At 46.6% G+C, this 17012-nt stretch overlaps 1 protein-coding gene and 1 long non-coding RNA gene across 5 annotated transcripts in view; one reads left to right on the top strand and one right to left on the bottom strand.

Annotated features, from left to right (window-relative positions):
* Window positions 1-3442, bottom strand: part of FAM3C (FAM3 metabolism regulating signaling molecule C) — a 46497-nt gene extending 43055 nt beyond the window's left edge. For 2 of the 4 annotated variants that reach the window (XM_088457666.1, XM_088457665.1), the window contains exon 1: window positions 3308-3416. The gene's annotated coding sequence lies outside the window, so the exon portion shown is untranslated. The other 2 variants (XM_088457668.1, XM_088457667.1) reach the window with 2 other exon arrangements.
* The window catches only part of LOC148537990 (uncharacterized), a 37099-nt gene continuing 23087 nt past the window's right edge, over window positions 3001-17012 (top strand). The window contains exon 1 of the long non-coding RNA XR_015872756.1: window positions 3001-3029. This is a non-coding gene — a long non-coding RNA (uncharacterized LOC148537990). The remainder of the gene's footprint in view (window positions 3030-17012) is intronic.

Here is a 17012-nt window from a genome sequence, read left to right as displayed (position 1 = left end):
TGGGGCGCGGCACCCTGCCATCTTTCTGGAGGGCAAAAAGCACCCTGCCCTCACAGCGTGCGGGTGCAGTCTTCACCCGCGGGTCGCAGTTTCCCGCAGGTGGAGAAATGTGCGGTGACCCAGTCATCGGCGGAGAATAAACGCCGAACGCATGTGCCCGGCCTCTATTCTCTGTCTGCAGCGCTTGGGGCTACTCAGCACGTCCGTAAGTGCCGGGCACGCCCCCATGAGTAACTAAAAGGGAACGTGTCTTATAGACACGCCCCCTTTTCGGACGCGCGCACTCGAGAGGTGCCCTCTCTAGCTCCGGTGTCCTGTCTGCCGCTGGAGCTAGAGTGAACACTATTTGATTTTTTTTTTTTTTGCAAAAAAATAAAAAAAAATCTATGCCCCAAGTGCTATTCTTCACCCCTTCTTCACAGGCGCAAAAAAGCACCTGCCGCGGCTATTTAAAAATCCGTCTTCCCTTCAACAGCCAAAACGGGGGTACCCATAGTGATCCCCCATGTCTGGAAATTCCGTTTTTTTGCGAAACTTACTTTTCCGCCGGCTCCCGTTTTCGCTCATTCCCAATTGAATTTGGGGATAAAGTGGGCGCGCGCCAATACTTTATCCCCGTAAAACCTCCGATGTTGAGCAAAAAGTCCAGGGACTTTTCGCTCCTAATTGAATACCTCCCTACATATTCTATAATAAATTTACACAACTGTATCTTTGGTAAATCAGAAACAAAGAGCCCACTAAACAAAGAGACAACCTTTTTAGCATTAACTAAAGGGCTTATGTCCTCCTTTCAGTATTCAACAAACAGTGAAAAACTAGGATTGCTGTTTGTCACTATCACTTATACAATCTTTAGATGGTGAGAGTGATACGGTCCCTATTGCTGGCAATGGGGACCCGGCAGCAGCAGCCTTTACTGGCTTCAGCGAAGTCTTCTGGGCATTGCCGAATTCACATTGGGTGAAAGTCATGCGCATGTGTAGATTGGCCTTCGCCTGTGTGCATGACACAGCAGCCTGTTGCTGGCAACAATAGGCTGCCAGCAACAGAGCAGAAGACGCCGCTGAAGAGGGGATTGTCGCTGGACCTCGCAGAGATAAGTAATGTTGAATACCAACAGCACATTCGTTAGTATCACTGCGATACTAGACAAAATATGCGCTGGTATTAAGACTACTTGTTAAATGGAGCCCATAGTTTGTAGTCAAATCCAAAGACCAAGAAACAAACACACCTCTCATAACATGAACAAATTGCGGGGGGGTGGAAAGGGGCAAAAAACTAAATAAAAATCTTAAAATCGGCTACTTCATTGAACACCCACTGAAAATAGGTGAGGCTCATTTGCAATAAACAGTCACGTAAGGCTAAAAGAAAATGGGTGTGGTAAACAGCTGAAAGAGAATGACAAGTATATAAATGTCCTGAATAATACAACGTGTATTAAGGAGCATTTAAATTATTTCTAAAAGGTGCATACACACACACACACGATTTAGTAAATGAACGATTTTTCATTTTTTCAAGGGAAAAATGAACGAAAATAGTTTCATTTACTAAATGTAATGAATGATTTTTTTATTTTATTTTTTTAAATAGAAACGATTTTTGCATATTCCCTTACTGAAAATCGTTGAGTTGGTCAGTCTGACTGAACTACAAACGTGAATGAACGATAATCGTTCATTGTTTTAACTCAGAAAGTGAACGATTTTTTCAAAGATTGAACGATATCGTTATCGATAATAGTTCAAAAAATCATGTGTGTATGCACCTTAAAACAGGCTTATGGATTCAATTCAATAAACTGGTTAAATGTAACTAACATTTGACTATTTGCTGTAGGAAGGACACTCCTTAATTAATTGACATACAATAGCAAGGCTTGTTTCATGTTGCTAAGGCATGTGAGGCAAAGGATCAAGAAACAGTTTCATACAAATGCGGATATACCGTTCAAACTATGAGCTACAGATGTGTCCTCATTCACTTAGCATTTTGAGCTAGACGCTTGTCACAACTTAAACGCTCCACCATGGGTAGCAATTCGTACTTTTCCTGAATTTGAGTATTATTCACACTGTAGCCACATACAAAGTCGCTTAAAGTGTATCAGGCACACTAAATTTGTATTTTTGTTGCAAAGGAACTGGAATAAAAGTTGCAAATTAAGCATAATGATAAGTTGTGCTGGTGCAGCAGCTCTTATATCCGAACTCTGTCTTTTGCCTTCTCACCCAGATTAGTGACTGAATCACACACAGACGTACATGACATGCCAGTGTCACTAGTCAGGGACCCTTGCACTGTACTTTTGTGGCATTAGACATATTTAAAAAAAAAAAAAAGTAAGTCTCTGGCAGGACACTTGGTGAATTTGAGATAAATGGTGAATTTGTACATCTCTGTATACTGTGCAACGGTGATTAGCCACTTTAGTGCATAGGTAGAAAACTTTAGTGTGGTCCTTCATTCTTCTGGAGGTTTCTTTTCCCCAACACACTTTTATACAAGTTTCACCACCTCTCACAGGTGGTGGATATAAATAATCCATTTAGTATAAATATAATAATATGTAAAGCTGCAGAGTGTAAGACTTTAAATTATTTTATGTTTTTAAGTTAAAATATGAAACTAAATTTCCTGTAAAATCAATGACACTAGAAGTATTGCATAAAAGTCATCATTCTTAAGAATTGGAACATATGTCTATACAGAACACTTTTTCTTTCTATCCTTTATAGCTAGGTAGGTGCACTTACCGCACATCAAGCAGCCATAATTAGCAGCCTCTCCTCCCCCCCTACCTAACACCAGCAGTCTGGCTTCCTCTGTGATAATACTATGTGCCCCAGCTTTCTCCCCTGTGCCCCCTTCCTGGTTACCATGGCTTGTGCTCACACGCAGGACAAGGAGAAGCCCTGAGCCCCGGGAAGGAGGGGCAGCAGCATCAAATACAAATATTGTCCCGTGACATCGCCCAAAGTTAGACGCCAGCACCGGGCTACAGCTCTCCATGATGCAGCGTAAGTGACAGCAGAGCGGTCCCGGAGCACAGTGCTAGACGCTGGCTGTGTCACTGAGCCTGCGGGGACCCGGGGCAGCGACATATGCTGCGGACATCATACAGGGGATTTAGGACTGCCACACTATATAATATATACATATATGATACTATCGCTGCGGGGCGGGCAGGGAAGGATGACGGGCATCGGGCGCCGCCGTACGCCTGTACATGTAACTAGGCCGCCGGGCTGGTAATGTCTTATTAGTGCGGGGAGACGGTAAATGGCTGATTACTGACCTCCTGATGCGCTCCGGGTGCCTCTGACTACCACCATCCGCCAAGCTACCGACCGCTAACTGGGACAGAAACTACAAGACCCATCACCCATTGCTGCACCAGCAGGAACACCGACCTGTTCTACCAGCTTTATTATTCATACAGACACAGCTCCCCCTCCCGCCCCTGTCTCCCAGTGATGCTGCTGCCTCCTGCAGATTAGCCCTAGTACACACACACAGCAATAATATATCACTCTCCTCCTTCTGCTGCTACTCTTTCTCCGCCATTTTATTCCTAATGTGCAATATGACAGGATAATGTACAGAACGGTTACACAATAACATTCTGCTGTACTACATGGCATAGCGGGGGTGCAGGCTTCAATGTGAACAATTGCATTTCAAATATTTACAGGGAGATTTATTAAATCTTGGAGAGAGATAAAGTACCAACCATTCAGCTTCTAAATGATAATTTTACAGGCAGTATTAGATAACTGACAAAAGCTAACTGGTTGCTGAGAGCAACTTTATTTATTTCCAAGATATGATAAATCTCCCACTTATGTTTGCATTGTATGTGTTATTAATATTACACTTTATTTATAAGGCGCCACAAGTGATCCGCAGTGCCATACATACAGCAACAGAAGGACAGTACAGGGTACACAGAACATTACATTTCAATACAATAGCCGAAACATAAACAGAGCACAGATAACAATTAGCGCCACAATTCTCAGTACACAATACTGTGAGAACAGGATGGAGGAGGACCTTGCTCCTAGGCAGGGTCAGCTCCAGGAGGAGCCGCGCCCTGTGCAGGATGGGTAATCATCGCCCCTTAACCGCGTGTGAGCGAAAATGGGTGTGTGGCCTAATTACCAGAGCCCACACCCCCTGAATGACGTTATGGCACGCCTCCCGTTAACGTCAGGCTGGATGCGAGCCCAGCAATACGTCAGTAGCTGGGCTTCCTCTAGCCCTCTTCCTGCACTGAATATGCGGGCGGCATCCTTTCCTCTTCTTCGGGCCTAGCACTGCTGCAGCAGTGGCGGTGTCCAACCTCCAGACCAAATTGTCCCGCGGGGGGAACAGCGGGGCAGTGCCCGAAAAATGGGACTGTCACACTGAATTCGGGAATGGCTGGGAGGGGTGCACGCTCTGTGAGGTGGCGCCCCTGTTCGACTGCATTGGTCGAACATGCCTCAAGCCGGCCCTGCTCCTAGGAGCTTACAATCTATGGGAGATGCCATGATATGGTCTGTAGGTAACTAGTATGTACACCGATCAGCCATAACATCATACTTACTCTCCCAGAATCTCCCGGAGGCTCACAAAAGTCATGTGGCGCTCCTGGACACCTGGAGGAGTAGACTAGTCTCCTGGAGCCAACTTCCACCTGCCCGCAGCCATCTACTTACCGAGTGAAGTGGACGGTCCGGACAGCCAATGACTAATTAATTAATTAATTAATTGGCAGGTAACCTCATTTCTGCAGATCATCTCATTTTTAATTATTTGAAAACTGAATAGATTACTAGTCCTAGTTCTTCTTAGCCTTGTGGCATTCACTGTTTGTTTATGTTAGGACATTTATTGCTAGCCATATTAGTGGGAGGGTATTGGGGGATGATTGGATTCATTGCATACACATGCAATCACTGACTATTTAAGTTCATAGCAAGGCTGAAGGCCCCTGGACTGAGTAGGGCATAATTATTAGAAGTGCATAATTTGTAAAAGTGCATTTCTTACCGAATTCGGCATTATACCGGCTTTATACCGAAGTTAAACTGAAGGAGACCACTCTAACTTTAAACTATTCTTTAACACGAACATATGGACAAAGTATAATCAAGAAATGTAAGTTCACGATATCTACACTACAAGCAACTGCTGTCTTCATCACCTGGACAATCATCACTGGCCTCTGTTTGCTCACTATAAGAGCTTACACCTGCTATTATTTGTACTGACTCGCTAGTTTCACAAACAACTCATAGCTTACTGTATTCAGTGCCAATTTTAGTATATGTATTAGAAATAATATCTTCCCACCTCTCTTCTTTTCCTAGCCTGTCATCTGTCTTCTAATTCAGTTTACTTTAATATTCCATTTCTCCTCTTTTCCTCTGCTCAATAATAGTTTGGAAATTTTGCAGGCACATTTTCCTCCATTGTACTATTACTTGCTTCTCTGCACTCATACTTTATTCCTACATCTAGTTTTCCTCCCCCTACCCAACTCTTCCACACCATTATCATGTGTAGCTCTCCCTCCACTCACTGTCTACCTAATACTCTGCTCTACCCCCTATTTCCTCCTATATCATTTCCCCCTTGTCTCCTCCACCTCCTCCTTCCTTTATCGCCTCTCCTCTCCCACTACTACACTTTAATTCTCTTCTCCCCCTCCTTTGTCCTACTACCCCACTGATAATCCTTCCTCCAAACCTCCTCTCCATGTCACCCCATACCACCCCCATCATATTAAACTCCCTCCCTGCCAACCACCTACAGGCTCCCTTCCCAGCACTGGTCCCCACATAATCTCTCCACTACATTCATCTCGGCCATCCATATTAAACTCACCTTCTCGCTACAGCAACCCAAATAATCTAATTCACATTTCTCCCACAAACACTGTCCCTCTATCCTGTGCCCTCTGGAATGCCAGATCAGTATGTAACAAACTCGTACCCACCCATGACCTTTTCATCTCTAAAAACTTTAATCTCCTAGCCATTACTAAAACCTGGATTTCACCCTCTGACACCACTTCCCCTGCTGCTCTCTCCTCTGGGGGTCTCATCTTCTCTCATACCCCTCGGCCTGGGGGTCACCATGGTGGTGGGGTAGGGGTCCTTCAATCCCCCGGTTACTCCTGCCAACTCCTACCTTCTGAACCATCTCTTACTTTCTCTACATTTGAGGTTCATGCTATACGCCTCTTCCAACCAGTTCACCTTAGAGTAGCTGTTATTTACCGTCCCCCTGGCCCTCCTTCCAAATTCATTGACAACTTCGCTTCCTGGCTTCCTCACTTTCTTTCCTCTGACCTTCCCTCTATTATCCTAGGTGACTTCAATATTCCTATTGATATCCCCACAGAAGCCTCTGCCTCCAAACTCCTCACCCTCATGTCTTCATTTGGTCTCTCCCAATGGACCTCCTCACCCTCCCATGTGAGTGGCCATTCGCTTGACCTGGTCTTTACACACCGTTGTGATATTTCTGATTACTCCAATTCTCCATTCCCCCTCTCAGACCATCACCTTCTCTCTTTTAACCTATCCCTCTCTCCTTCCCTTCCTCTACCTCCTTTGGCCACTATCACTAAGCGTAACATTGATGCTATTGACACCGTTTCTTTTTCTTCCCAGCTTGACTCACTTCTCTCCCCTATTCTCTCTCTCTTGCCCTGAACAAGCCATTTCTCTATACAATACCTCCCTTACTTCTGCTCTGGACTCTGTTGCTCCGGCGATCACTATTAACCCCCGCAGATTTACACCTCAACCCTGGCATTCCAAATGCACCAGATACCTGCAAAAGTGTTCGCGAACTGCCGAGCGACAGTAGAGAAGATCACGCTCTAAGGCTGATTTTCTCCATTTCAAATTTATGCTCTCATCATACAGTGCTGCCCTTTCCCTTTCTAAACAGTCATACTTCAAGAACCTCATCTCCTCTCAGTCCTTAAATCCTCAACGTCTCTTTACCACCTTCAACTTCCTCCTCCGCCCACCCCCTCCTCGCCTCCCCTCCTTGCTCTCTGCCCTTGATTTTGCTACCTACTTTACATCTAAAATTGACTCCATATGTCAGGACATCATATCCCACCAGTCCCCCTGCCATCCACCTCCTCTCTTCCCAGATCACCCCTCTCCTTCAATTTTACCAACTCTAACTTTCTTCTCCCCTGTATCTGGAGAGGAAGTCATGTCCCTCATCCAGTCCTCCCCCCCCTTCCACCTCCCCCCTTGACCCTATCCCTTCACGTCTCCTCCGCTACCTCTCTCCTGCCTGCTCCCATCTTGCCCACCTCCTTAATCTCTCCCTATCATCAGGCACTGTCCCGTCTGCATTTAAACATACCCTTGTCTCCCCCATACTAAAAAAACCAACCCTTGATTCCAACACTCTCTCCAACTACCGTCCCATCTCTCTCCTCCCTTTTGCTTCCAAGCTCCTTGAGCATGCTGTTTTCAAGCGCCTTACCACCTTTCTTTCCTCTCATTCCCTCCTTGACCCTTTTCAGTCTGGCTTCTGTTCTCTCCACTCCACTGAAACTGCCCTCACAAAAGTCAGCAATGACCTCCTTGCTGCTAAATCCAAGGGCCACTACTCTCTGCTCGTTCTCCTTGACCTTTCTGCTGCTTTTGACACTGTGGACCACCCTCTCCTTCTGCAAATCCTTCACTCCCTTGGTCTGCATGACACTGCCCTCTCCTGGCTATCCTCCTACCTCTCTGACCGATCCTTCTCTGTCTCCTCCCATGACTCCTCTTCTCCCCCACAGCCTCTTACAGTGGGTGTTCCCCAAGGTTCTGTTCTTGGACCTCTCCTTTTCTCACTCTATACATCCTCACTAGGTGAACTCATCAGCTCTTTCGACCTCCAATATCATCTCTATGCTGATGATACTCAGATCTACCTTTCCTCCCCTGACCTCTCTCCTCACTCGTGTCTCCAACTGTCTCTCTGCCATTTCTTCCTGGATGTCCCAGCGATTTCTTAAACTTAATATGTCTAAGACTGAGCTAATCAACTTCCCTCCCCCCTACATAACCACACTTCCCACCATTTCTTTATCAATTGATGGCACAACTATCTCCTCTAGCCCCAAAGTGCGCTGTCTTGGAGTTATCCTGGACTCCACCCTCTCCTTCAAACCACATATCCAGAATCTCTCACAGTCCTGTCGCTTTCATCTTAAAAATATTTCCAAGATTAGACCCTTTCTCACCCAGGATGCCACTAAAACCCTCATACACTCATTGGTCATCTCCAGATTGGACTACTGTAACCTTCTCCTATCTGGCCTCCCCAAATCCCATCTCTCTCCTCTCCAGTCTATCCTTAATGCTGCTGCTCGGCTCATCTTCCTCTCAAAACGCTCTGCATCTGCCTCCCCTCTCCTACAAGCCCTCCACTGGCTCCCCTTCCCCTTTAGAACCCAATTTAAGGTTCTCACGCTCACTTACAAAGCCCTCAGCCATTCCTCTCCCATTTACATCTCTGATCTCATCTCCCTTCACTCTCCTGTCCGCCCTCTACGTTCAGCAAATGCACGCCGCCTTTCATGCCAGCTGATTACTTCCTCCCACTCCCACCTCCAAGATTTTGCCCATGCTGCTCCTCACCTTTGGAACTCTCTACCGGTTCCCATCAGACTCTCCACCTCTCTACAATCCTTCAAACGGGCTCTCAAGACCCACTATTTCATCAAAGCCTTCCAGCTCTCATCTTAACTTGCTGCTACATACTCCTTCCTCCCTGCCTACCCAATCTGTGTCATCCCTGTTTGTCTGTCCCTCCCCCTTAGAATGTAAGCTCCTATGAGCAGGGCCCTCTACCCTCTTGTGCATCTCCTTACTATACCTTCATCTACTTCTTACTCTCTACCAGGGCACCGAACACTTGATTGCTTTGCATTGTTGCTTATCTGGGTGTTATGGTCATGAATGTAGCAATGTACATTATCCATGTCCTGTAATGTATTGTATTGTACTGTAAGTCACTGTATATCAATCTATTTGTTTATGTACTTTGTAAGGCGCTGCGGAAAACTTGTGGCGCCATATAAATAAATAATAATAATAATAATAATAATTTCACTCTGAATCGTGGCCCCACCGACCACTGCACAATGCAAGTAATCACAATTGCATCATTAAACTACTAGTTCTCCTACTTTTCAATTAAATACCCCCCACACAGTCGACCTTGCTGTCTGAAGGTGGCAGCCAATAAGTCGGCAAGTGTGCATAACATTAAAACCACCTGCCTAATATAGGGTAGGTTCCCCTTGTGCCGCCAAAACTGCTCTGACCCGAGGCATGGACACCACATGGCCTCTGAAGGTGTCCTGTGGTATCTGGCACTAAGATGTTAGCAGCAGATCCTTTAAGTCCTGTAAGTTACGAGGTGGGGCATCCATGGCTCGTATTTTATTTTCCAGCATATCCCACAGATGCTCAATCGGATTGAGATCTGAGGAATGTGGAGGCCAAGTCAACACTTTGAACCCATTGTCATGTTCTCCAAATCATGCAAGAAAAAGTGTTGCAGTGCGGCAGGGCACATTATCCTCATACTTTCCTGTTTATATCTCTTCTCTGGAAGAAGTCCTTTGTCATTAGGCCCCACCTCCATCACGATAAACTGCTGCAAATCATGGGACCATGAGAAGGGCATAAATAACGCGCTTTTGCATCATTTAGACCTGCCCCTCCATACAGAGCCTAAATTCCCAACAATTATCTTCTCATCCTGCCCACTTCACTAGGAAGTGGGAGGGATGCTGGAGATCCAGACACTCTTTCAGTGGTGCGGGAGGCTACCCAAAAATTTGGGAGATTACCGTGCTGGCCACTGCCACCAAGGAATACTGGTGCAGTGAAGGGGTGAACTTGGTCTGCAACAATGCTTAGATCAGTGGTACATGTCAAAGTAACATATGAATGCAAGGACCCAGGGTTTCCCGGCAGAACATTGCCCAGAGCATCAAACTGCTCAGCTAGCTTGCCTCCTTCCTATAGTGCATTCTGGTGCCACCTCTTCACCAAGTAAACAATGCACATGCACCGGCTGTCCAAATGATGTAAAATAAACCGTGATTCATCAGACCAGGCCACTGCCATGGTCCAGTTCTGATGCACTTTCGGCCATGGACAGGGGTCAGCTTGGGCACTCTGGGCCTGATTCAGACCCGCTCGCAAGCGCTTGAGCGCTCGCGAGTGGGTCGATGGTGTGCTCTGTGCACACGCAGCGGCCGCACTGTGTGTGCGCAAGCCCTGGAGCGAGAGAGAACACCTCGCTGCGTGGCTCACTACAAAAGGGGCGGCTGTCGATGTTGATCGACAGCTCGCCCAATTTTGTAGGCGTAGCGGGGGGGTGGCTTCACAAACGGAGGCGTTCCCAAGCGAACGCCTGCCATTTGTGGGCGGCCCCACTGACATCACCAGTGATGTCAGTGGGAGAGCTTCCGGCTCTATTAGAGCCAGAAGCTCTCTGGGGCTTGCGGCCATGAGACCCTACCACAAGGGTCTCGTCGCAAGCCCGATGATTGCGATGGTCTTGACCATCGTGACCATCATCCTGGTCGCTTGCAATAGCTGTGGGTGGTCACCAACAGCTATGCGAGCGGCCAGGAGGCCGCACAAAAAAAACGCCCAGATTCAGAGCAAGTACTCTTTCAGAGCGTCCGTCTCTGAATCAGGGTCTCTGAACGAAACTGCAGCTAAGCTGCCCAATACACAGGAAACTGAGATGCACTGTGTATTCTGCCACCTTTCTTTCATAGCTAGCATTAACTTTTTTAGCAATTTGTTCTACCGTAGCTCTTCTGTGGAATCAGAACAGACGGGCGTACATTAGTGAGCATCGTGCACCCATGACCCTGTTGTCGGTTCTCGATTGCTATTCCTTGAGCCACTTTTGGTAGGTACTAACTGTTGCATACCAGGAACATCCCTCAAGACCTGCCGTTTTGGAGATGCTCTGATCCAATCATCTAGCTATAACATTTTGGCCCTTCTCAAAGTCACACTGATCTTTACATTTTTCCATATTTCCTGTTTCCAACACACCAACTGTTCACTTGCTGCCTAATATATCCCACCCCTTGACAGGTACCATTGTAGCAATATAATCAATGTTATTCGCTTCACCTATCAGAGTATGGCTGATCGGTGTATATGCCATAGATTGCAACAGTCCTCCATTTCCAGGGACAGGATTTTAAGATTCTGTCTGATCCTGTTTTTCAGTACTGATAAACTGCACACTTTACAAATCACCCCATTCTGTACCCTGGGCTTTACTGGCAGGCTCAGATGGGTATTGTCATATTTCCCTACTGTCTCTCTTTAGGGGGCTTATACCAATGCTAGGGGACTATCAAGACAATCATCACCTCCTTCTCCAAATGCTGCTGGGGTTGTTGGAAGATGTGTCCCACTCACAGTAGTGCACAGGTACCAGTCACACCTGCCAGTGCCACTTATGCAATGTGCAAAGCAGGGTCAGGGGTTTCATAGTGCTTCAGAAGACTAGTCACTTCCACATGGATAATTGCATTTCTCTAGCATATCATGAAGATTCCACCTTTTTGGCTTCCCTTCTACCTTCAGTCTCACATTGAAGTGTGCATGAAAGCTATCTTAATGTCTTGGCAATTGTGAACTAATTTATATATGTGATTTCGATAAACATATAACTGCCACAGTTCCAGATTTGAATATTTTTATATTTATTCATCATTTCCATTGATCTGTATACTTTATGCAACATCATGGAGGCTACTGTACAATTAGAGGCAGGACTCAGGAGCAGTTTATAGCACTGTAGACTACAGAATAATACCCCTTTTAGACTACCAGCAATAACCTGGGTTATTGCATGTGAATGTGCAGCAACCCGGGTTACTGGGCAGTGTGAAGTGTGAACAGGTAATCCGAGTCGATGCAAGTTCTTTGTTAGCTGCTGGTCATCAAGCTGAATAGGACTGTTATATATGCAGAAGCAGTAGTTTCCACATAAGCAGATTGTGGTAAGAGAGAGTATGGGCAACATATTGAAGTCTGAGATATCACAATAGTGGGAGAAGACTAGATCAAGCTAGTGATTGCTGGAGGGGAAATGGGAGGAGGTCCATTGAATGAGGTCAAAGGAAGAGGTGTGGAGCACAGCTTGGAAATAGCAGCATCGTTAGGATTGTCCAGAGCAATGTTGAAGTCACCAAGGATAAGAGAGGGAGGATCAAGGGGGGTATCCACTAGACGATAAAGATGAACGATTGAATGATAACGATAAAATTGTTCGATAATCGTTCAAACATCGTTTGAACATCGTTTGAACATCGTTTGAAAATTTGGTCTTTTAGACATCTATCATCGTGCAAACATGCTGGTCAACCTGACGATATCATCAGGCTCAGCATGTTTCCAGATGATGGATGACCCTGCACTGAACGTCTGCTGGTTCAGTGCAGGCACATCACACAACTGACAAACGACTGCACGATTACAATGTCGTAATCGTGCAGTCTTTTTCAGATCTTGTAGTGGATGCCCCCCATTATGGGTAGAAGAATTGGAGAAGTCAGATGACAGACTTATCTAGGGATTGGGAAGAAGGTCACAGAGGGGTGGGGGGCAGTAGATGATCACGCCACAAAGGTGAATAGGGTTAAAAAGTGTTGTAGAGTGGGCTTAGAAGAAGGAGAGAGTTCATGTGCCAGGATGCAGAATGTGCAGCAAGAGGAAAGAGGGCCAGCCACATCATTACGATGCACAAGAAATGTGGGAGAAAGGAAGGAGCGGCGGGCAATGTGTTATAAGACTGGCAGAGCCAAGTTTCAGTGATGGTGAGGAGGGTCTGACAAAGTGTTTGTGGATGAATGCCAGTTTGTTTCAAACTGATCTGGCATTACAGAGGGCACAGGAGACAGGGAGGAAGTGAGAATGGGGCATGAGGATGACAGGGTTGATGTGCTGGAGTGGTGTAAGGGAGTAACAGTGAGTATGTGAGGGAGACTGTTAGAATAGGTTGGGATGCATCAGCAGAAACAATAAGGGAAGGGAGGTGAGCCAAGAGATAGGCGAAGATATGAATGGGAGCTAGTAAGGAGAAGGCAGACCTAGGGCAAGGTATAAAGAGAGAGACAATAAGGGAAGGGACAGCAGTGAAGGGGCCAATGACCATGAGGAGAGAGGGTAAAGAGTAAAAGTGGGAGCAACGGTTTAAGGGGGAAGTACTGTACTTACAAAGTAACACACACAGGTTTTACTGATATTTTTTGCACTTCTACAGTTTTTATGTTCCTTGCATGCAATTTGGATCAGATGAATTAAAATGACCAGAGACTAGAAAATTGTCTCCCAACTGCAGTCCTCATGGACCCTCAGCAGTGCATGCTTTACACATCTCCTAGTTAGTGCCAGGCATTTCTGGCCTGGAAGAACTGCCCAGGCAGCACAATGCTCAGCGTGTGGAGTTTCATGTGCAGCCACGTTATTGTGTAGCAACATCATGATGCAGCTGGGACAGGTATGAAAAGTTCAGACACCTCCTACGACCTGGTATGCAGGGCTGCCTGGCAGCACCGCCTCATAGGCAGCACTGTGCTAAGTGGGTGGGGTTTCATGTGCAGCCGTGTAGTGACGTTATGACGTGGCCAGACACTGGTACGAGGAGCCGAGGACACAGTCCAGTCATTAGATCTTACAGCTCTCACGGCAGCATCAGCAGACATGGGGCTTGATTCACTAACGATTGCAACTGTGAATGCAACAGCAATTACGCACGCAGTCTCACTGATAGTATGCTAACCACCGCAATCGCTATGCCATCACAGCACAACATAAGGACACCCACTTTATCTTACATACATCTGTAAACCTTAGCAAGACTGTGAAACCATCGGTACCATCGAGTACCACTACAGCCTCACGCACACTTGCACAAGCTTTGACCTTACTAAGGAATTGCTAACATCATTGCACACTATGAGTACTCAAGCTGCATAAGGCATTGCAGTGGATAATTTATGCATGGCCCTGCAACGGCGTTCAAATGCACTGGCATACCTGTGTTTCACTGACCACCCCCAGGCACCTCCCACAAATGTCACTTCCTGTCGATGGGTTTGCGTAGTCACTGCGATTGCAGTCCTTATTGCAGTGGCTGGTTCGTGCATACGCACTGCGATGCATGCGTAGAACACCATAATCAGCCGACTGCATGTGTAATCGCAGGTGAGATCGGTAATGAATCAGGCCCTTGGTCAGCGGCTGGTGTAGGAAGTGAGGTAGTCAGCAGCACCTGGACAAGAAGCAGCCTCCTTGCTCCTCCAAGAAGAGAAAGTCCCAGTCGAACGCGGCCAAAGAGAGGGCCCGCATGCACATGCTGAATAAGGCATTCTCCTGGTTGAAGACCAGCCAGCCCTCCCAAGCTGGACACCCTGTGGCTGGCCTCCAACACCATATCCACACCTGCTGATGGCACACAGGGGGAGACAAGAGGCTGCTGGTGGGACACAGGGGGAGATGAGTTGCCGGGGGGGGCATTACTGTGTGGCATATTGTTATAAGGGGCATTACTGTGTGGCATAATGTAAGGAACTTTACAGTGTGGCATAATGTAATGGGCATTACTTTGTGTCATAATGTAAGTGGCATTGTAATGTGGCATAATGTAAGGGGCTTTAGTGTGTGGCATAATGTTCTAAGGGGCATTACTGTGTTGTGTAATGCTATAAGGGGCACTATTGTGTGGCATAATATGTTATAAGGGGTACTACTACTGTGCTACTACTAAAATGGCCACTTATGAACTTCAATAGTACCAAAGTTTATGTAGGTATGCGTAGTTGCACGCAGGTGAGAAGGCAGTAGTGGCCGTCTTTATGCTCAGGTGATCTTTTGCAAACAGCATATTTTTGCAACTGCGTTGCGTATGGAAACGCAGTTGTGATTGGATTAGCGTCCATCTCTGAATCAGGCCCTGTGTGTGGCATGATGTATAATGGGCATTACTGTGGCATAATGTAGAAGGGGCACTACTACTTTGTGGCATAATGTGTTAAAAAGGGCACTACTACTGTGTGGCATAATGTGTATAAGCAGTACTACTATGTGGCATAACATGAATGAGCTCTAAGGGGTACTACTGTGTGACATAACGTGAATATGGGCTACTACTGTGTGACGTAGCGAGAGTAAGGGACACTACTGTGTGGCGTAACGTGAATAAGTGACACTACTGTAAGATGTCATGTGACTAAGGAGCACTACTGTGTGGTGTAATGTGACTAAGGGGCACTACTGAGTATCATAATTTTCATTGAGGGTACTATTGTGTGAGACCACACCTGTTTTTTTTGCACACTCTCCCTACTTCAGTTATGGAAGGGGCACCAAAATATGTAGTAATGGCACTGCATTGGTGTGCACATATGTTCAACACCCGGGCCCTGCCCTAAAAAAAATCCTACAGTAAAGACTAATCCTCTACAATTGCTAAGCTATGGCTTGGTCAATTGGGAAAATGCCTTCCCTTTTCTTTGTGTGTGACCTCCACCAATGAAGTGCCAGCTTTACCTAACAGAACCAACCATGGCACATTTGAATCGTTGCAGGATGAACTCTATTGTGTGTACTTTAATACAGAGAATGATGTACACTCCTATGTTCTAATATTAATTATATTTGTAGACGCATAAACTAAGAAGTGGGAGGAGTTGGGAATAGTAAGGGGAGCAGTCTATGCCAGGAGCCAGGTGCGGACGTGAGGTGGGCCTGTGTGCTTTAAATGCCAGGGCCTAATTTTAGTCGAAGACCGGCCATGCTTGTTAGTACAGTGTTGCTCCCAGTCTGCTGTCTCCCCCTCCCAGCACCCCTTGTCCAAGTTGCTGTATCCCCCTCTCTCAGTCACAGCACCGCTGCTTCCAGTCTCAGCACACATTCTTCCAGTCTGTTATCTCTCCCAGTCTGAGCAACCCTTGTCTCAGTCTCAGCACCCCTGCTTCCAGTCCCAGCACCCCATCTCCTAGTCTGCTGCTATTTCCCTGCTCCCAGTCTGCTGTCACTTCTCCTAATACCAACAACCCTGCTCCCAGTCGCAGCATTTCTTCTCCTAGTCTGCTGTCCTTTCCCCTCCCAGTCCCAGGACCACAGTCTGCTGTTCCTCCCCTTTTCAGTCCCAGAACCCCATCTCCCAATCTGAAGTTCTTTTCCCTCCTAGTCCCAGCACCCCTGCTCCTACTCCTAGCCTGTTGTTCCTCCTTCCTCCAGTCCCAGTATTCCTGCTCCCAGTCTGCTGTTCCTCCCAACTCCCTCCCAGTCCTTTACCCCCTATCTCAGTTGACGGATGGACTGGAAGCTTTTCTCTCTTCTTTGCTACTGACAGGTTGGTTCTTCCTTCCTCCAGTCCCAGTATTCTCTCTTCTTTGCTACTGACAGGTTGGTTCCTCCTTCCTCCAGTCCCAGTATTCCTCCAGTCCCAGTATTCCTGCTCCCAGTCTGCTGTTCCTCCCAACTCCCTCCCAGTCCTTTACCCCCTATCTCAGTTGAGGGATGGACTGGAAGCTTTTCTCTCTTCTTTGCTACTGACAAGTTGATCTTTTGTGGGGGGCTTGGTCAATAATTAATGTGTGTTTTTTTTGTGCGGGGGCCAATGTTTTTTTCCCATGAGAGCGAATGTGTATGTGTTTTATCCCGTAGGGGACAGTGTGCTTGTTTTTTCTCGTGTGGGCCAATGTGTGCATGTTTTTTCCCCTGTGAGACTGATGGTGTGCCTTAGCAATGATAGAATCTTGTTTGGTGTGCCTCAAGTTGAAAAAGTTTTAAAATCATTGGTGTATACCAGTGGCTTAACTAGGGTATCTGGAGCCCAGGGCTAATTTAAAAATGGAGCTCCCCCCCCCCCTATGTGTGCAGCAAACAAAATGGGCGTGGTCATTTAAAAATAGGGTGTGTCAACATGACACACCCCTT

The sequence above is a fragment of the Taudactylus pleione genome, unplaced genomic scaffold (assembly GCF_031769625.1).
Source record: "Taudactylus pleione unplaced genomic scaffold, aTauple2 ptg000041l, whole genome shotgun sequence".
In the NCBI taxonomy this organism is placed as follows: domain Eukaryota; kingdom Metazoa; phylum Chordata; class Amphibia; order Anura; family Myobatrachidae; genus Taudactylus; species Taudactylus pleione.
The sequence above is the reverse complement of the archived record's forward strand: the minus strand, read 5'-3'. Positions and strand labels throughout refer to the sequence as shown.